Source organism: Schistocerca piceifrons, chromosome 5 (genome assembly GCF_021461385.2).
Source record: "Schistocerca piceifrons isolate TAMUIC-IGC-003096 chromosome 5, iqSchPice1.1, whole genome shotgun sequence".
Taxonomy (NCBI): Eukaryota; Metazoa; Arthropoda; class Insecta; order Orthoptera; family Acrididae; genus Schistocerca; species Schistocerca piceifrons.
In genome coordinates this window covers 623,985,872-623,991,669 of record NC_060142.1, presented here as the reverse complement: position 1 = coordinate 623,991,669, position 5,798 = coordinate 623,985,872, and positions in this window count along the sequence as shown.

The following is a 5,798-nucleotide window of genomic DNA, read 5'->3' as shown; positions in this document are numbered from 1 at the left end:
GTAAGTGTAATCTACTGCGTATAACAAGGCGAAAATCCCCATTAATGTACGAGTACAAAATAAATGCCCAGTCTTTGGAGGCGGTAACGTGCGTCAAGTATCTGAGTGTGACTATTCGAAATGATCTCAAATGGAACGATCAGATTACACAAGTAACGGACAAGGCGAGCTCTAGATTGCGGTTTATTGGTAGGATCTTGAAGCGATGCAGTCCTTCAACAAACGAAATTGCTTACAGTACGTTAGTTCGTCCAGTCTTATTGTTCGTCTGTGTGTGACCCTTATCGGTTGGGTCTCATTCAAGAGACTGAAAAGGTCCAAAGAAGAACAGCAACATTCAAGACTGGTACATTTAGCTATCGCGAGAGCGTTACAAATCTCATAGAAAGTTTGAAATGGGATACACTTGCAGATAGACGACGGGCTAAACGGGAGGGGCTGCTCACTAAATTCCGAAATCCGATCTTCGCCGAGGATGTAGAGCATATATTATCACCACCAACTTTCAAATCGCGCAATGATCTCCATTCAAAGATAAGGGAAATTAGAGCTCGTACCGAGGCGTTTAGACAGTCGTTTGTCCCTCGTGCGATCCGTGAGTGGAACAGGGGGGGGGGGGGGGGGGAAGATATGACTTTAGCGCGAACTGTGCCCTCCGCCACTCAGCGCTTGGTGGCTAGCGGAGTATATATGTAGATGCTGTCCTCTCGGAGCATCACCATTATGAAACAGGCATTGTGGCATAGGGGGAACTGATCAACGTGGCCTTGGCAGTAATACCAACTTGCAGAGACTACCCACGGCTGTCATGGAATGCCCCGATATGGATGCTCAAATTGTTATCGAAAATAGAGTGAAAAAAAAAAAAACACTGAACCGACCAAATGACTTTATTCCATTGTTCCATTATCCAGGATTTATTGTTTTGGCACCACGTTTTCCTGTTATGTGCATCTGCATCAGTGATGAGAGGTTTTGGAGTGCCAGCTCGTCCCGCCACAATCTTCTCTCTCATTCACTCAACACACACTTTCGTCCGCGTCCTGACTTAGCGGATGACGTTCTTCCGCTTTCCCTCAAAAAAATGGCATCCGAGGTCATCAGTCCCCTAGAACATAGAACTACTTGAACCTAACTAACTTAAGGACATCACACACATCCATGCCCGAAGCAGGATTAGAACCTGCGTCCGTAGCGGTCGCGCGGTTCCAGACTGAAGCGCCTAGAACCGCTCGGTCACTAGGCCGGCTCGCTTTCCCTCTATGCGATAATAAATCTTCGATAGAGTAGTTCTTGAAACACCAAACACTACGGCTACCTTGGTTGGGAAGTGGAATTGGTAACAAGTTATAGTCTGTTCACAAGGCGGTGTGAAAACTGTGCTGATGACTACAAAAAAATTATAAAATTACTTCATGGTGGTGGGAAAGTTAATTAAATACTCACTACAACACTAAAAAAAGATTCAAACAACTTTCAAATGACAAATCCTACCTATGAGTAAAAATTTCACATGATGTCCTAAGTAACGAAGTAGGTAAATTTTCATTCTTGTTTGGTATGTTTGAAGGTCTCGTACGCCAGTCCGCGCTTGTTCATCAGTTATTTAAATACGTATGGCGGCAAATGAGAACGGTATAAATGAAAACAGCGATATTATCACAAACATAAAATATCAGCGAGACTCAATTATAATTTAAAATTCTCCGTAATTCATGAATATATCGGTGGGAAATTCACAGTTCACGCATTCTGATACGCTGTGTAATGAAGAAAAAATTGACAAATGACAGGCAGCGAAGAATTTGTGAATCGTTTCGTAACATCACTGTATCACATGTTTCCAGTGTACCTGAGTAATGCTCTGATGCGTAGCATGGGAAGCTCCCAGAGGTCGTTCGCAGCTAAAGCTGTTGTATACTTCCTAAGTGTACATGCCAGGAAACTGTAGAGCATAGATACATTCTTTGATGGAGTGAATGGCAAGTGACCCTCATTATATAAAAAAAAGACATATAAGTTATTAAGCAGAAAGACCAATTAATGTATGATAAACCAATTTGAGATGGCTCTGAGCACTATGGGATGTAGCTTTTGAGGTCATCAGTCCCATAGAACATAGAGCTACTTAAACCTAACTAACCTAAGGACATCACACACATCCATGCTGGAGGCAGGATTCGAACCAGCGACCGTAGCGGTCGCGCGGTTCCAGACTGTAGCGCCTAGAACCGATCGGTCACCCCTGCCGGCAATTTGAGATGAATCACTAGAAAAAAATGTGATTTAAATATCCAACAATCAGGAGGATTAAATGTTGTAAAATGAAACGACCGTTTCAGACTGATTTCAGTAAAGGTAAATGTCATATAGGTTCACTGGAATACGTCATTAACTCAGAGTAGAGGTATTCCCGACTGCTGTTCATAAGTCAGTAATCTCTTCTAAATACAACTGATATAGGAGGAGCAAAATCAAAGAATAATGGCGGATTTCTTTACGGTCTAGTTTATTGTCCGAATCTGCGACACACGCTACGTGGGAACGTGTAATTTTAAATCTCCGACACAGAACATTCCACTAACAGTCAATCTACATACGAGGGGCACTCCAAAAGAAATACACACTATTTTTTTTAAATCCATCTTTTATTCTACATGTCTGAAAGTTTCACAGTGTGTAGATATAGCCTTTAGGAACAATATTTTCATTTCTCCACATAATTTCCATTCCTCTAAGCTGCCTTACGCCATCTTCGATCCAGCGCCTGTATACCCGCACGGTAAAATTCTGGACCAACCTGTTGGATCCACTGTTTGGCAGCGTGCACAAGGGAGACGTCATCTTCAAACCTTGTTCAACGAAGAGAGTCTTTCAGTTTCCCAAAGAGAGGATAGTCACATGGAGCCAGGTCAGGACTGTAAGGCGGGTGTTTCAGTGTTGTCCATCCGAGTTTTGTGATCGCTTCCATGGTTTTCTAACTGACATGTGGCCGTGCATTGTCGTGCAACAGCAAAACATCCAGCTTTTGCCGATGTGGTCGAACACGACTCAGTCGAGCTTGAAGTTTCTTCAGTGTCGTCACATATGCATCAGAATTTATGGTGGTCCCACTTGGCATGACGTCCACAAGCAAGAATCCTTCGGAATCGAAAAACACCATAGCCATAACTTTTCCAGCAGAAGGTGTGGTTTTGAATTTTTTTTCTTGGGTGAATTTGCATGATGCCACTCTATTGATTGCCTCTTCGTCTCTGGTGAAAAATGATGGAGCCATGTTTCATCACCTGTCACAGTTCTTCCAAGAAATTCATCTTCACCAATCTCGTACTGTTCCAAAAGTTCGCTGCATACCGTTTTTCTTGTTTCTTTGTGAGCCACTGCCAACATCCTGGGAACCCACCTGGCACAAATCTTTTCTAACGCCAACACTTTTAGTATTCTGCAAACATTTCCTTCCCCTATCCCAGCACAGCATGACAATTCGTTCACTGTGATGCGTCTGTCAGCAGTCAACAATTCGTTAACTCTCTGCTGAAAGCTGGCTAAAGCCTGAAATAAGTTTTGCAGAAATTTTTACGAAGTCTCAGACGGTGTTCAGGAAAGATAGATTAGGCAGAATTGGTGGTGGAGTGTTTATGTATGTCACCAGTGGTTTATCTTGTAGTGAAGTCGAAGTAGATACTCCGTGCGAATTGGTATGGTTGGAGGTTATACTTAACAGTCGAACTAAGTTAATAATTGGCTCATTCTACCGACCCCCAGACTCCGATGATATAGTCGCTGAACAGTTCAGAGAAAATTTGAGTCTCGTAACAAATAAATACCCCACTCATACGGTTACAGTTGGTGGGGATTTCAAACTTCCCTCGATATGTTGGCATAAATATTTGTTCAAAACCGGTGGTAGGCAGAAAACATCTTCCGAGATTGTCCTAAATGCTTTCTCCGAAAATTATTTCGAGCAGTTAGTCCACGAACCCACGCGAATTGTAAATGGTTGCGAAAACACACTTGACCTCTTAGCCACAAACAATCCAGAGCTAATAGAGAGCATCATGACTGATACAGGGATTAGTTACCACAAGGTCGTTGTAGCTAGGCTCAATACCGTTTCTTCCAAATCCACCAGAAACAAACGCAAAATAATTTTATTTAAAAAAGCGGATAAAGTGTCACTAGAAGCCTTCCTAAGAGATAATCTCCATTCCTTCCGAACTGACTATGCAAATGTAGACGAGATGTGGCTGAAATTCAAAGATATAGTAGCAAAAGCAATTGAGAGATTCATACCTCATAAATTGGTAAGAGATGGAACTGATCCCCCATGGTACACAAAACAGGTCCGAACGCTGTTGCAGAGGCAACGGAAAAAGCATGCGAAGTTCAGAAGAACGCGAAATCCCGAAGATCGGCTAAAATTTACAGACGTGCGAGATTTGGCTCGGACTTCAATGCAAGATGCCTTTAATAGGTTCCACAACGAAACATTGTCTCGAAATTTTATAGAAAATCCGAAGAAATTCTGATCGTATGTAAAGCACACAAGCGGCAAGACGCAGTCAATACCATCGCTGCGCAGTGCCGATGGTACTGTTACCGACGACTGTGCCGCTAAAGCGGAGTTATTGAACGCAGTTTCCCGAAATTCCTTCACCAGGGAAGACGAATGGAATATTCCAGAATTTGAAACACGAACAGCTGCTAGCATGAGTTTCTTAGAAGTAGATACTTTAGGGGTTGCGAAGCCACTCAAATCGCTCGATACGGGCAAGTCTTCAGGTCCAGATTGTATACCGATTAGGTTCCTTTCATATTACGCTGATACAATAGCTCCCCACTTAGCAATCATATACAACCGCTCGCTCACCGATAGATCTGTACCTACAGATTGGAAAATTGCGCAGGTCACACCAGTGTTTAAGAGGGGTAGTAGGAGTAATCCATCGAACTACAGACCTATTTCATTGACGTCGGTTTGCAGTAGGGTTTTGGAGCATATACTGTATTCAAAAATAATGAATCACCTCAAAGGGAACGATCTATTGATACGTAATCAGCATGGTTTCAGAAAACATCGTCCTTGTGCAACGCAGCTAGCTCTTTATTCGCACGAAGTAGTGGGCGCTATCGACAGGCGATCTCAAGTTGATTCCGTATTTCTAGATTTCCGGAAAGCTTTTGACACAGTTCCTCACAAGCGACTTCTAATCAAGCTGCGGGCCTATGGGGTATCGTCTCAGTTGTGCGACTGGATTCGTGATTTCCTGCCAGGAAGTTCGCAGTTCGTAGTAATAGACGGCAAATCATCGAGTAAAACTGAAGTGATATCAGGTGTTCCCCAGGGAAGCGTCCTGGGACCTCTGCTGTTCCTGATCTATATAAATGACCTGGGTGACAATCTGAGCAGATCTCTTAGGTTGTTCACAGATGATGCTGTAATTTACCGTCTAGTAAGGTCATCCGAAGACCAGTATCAGTTGCAAAGCGATTTAGAAAAGTTTACTGTACGGTGTGGCAGGTGGCAGTTGACGCTAAATAACGAAAAGTGTGAGGTGATCTACATGAGTTCCAAAAGAAATCCGTTGGAATTCGATTACTCGATAAATAGTACAATTCTCAAGGCTGTTAATTCAACTAAGTACCTGGGTGTTAAAATTACGAACAACTTCAGTTGGAAAGACCACATAGATAATATTGTGGGGAAGGCGAGCCAAAGGTTGAGTTTCATTGGCAGGACACTTAGAAGATGCAGCAAGTCCACTAAAGAGACGGCTCACACTACACTCGTTCGTCCT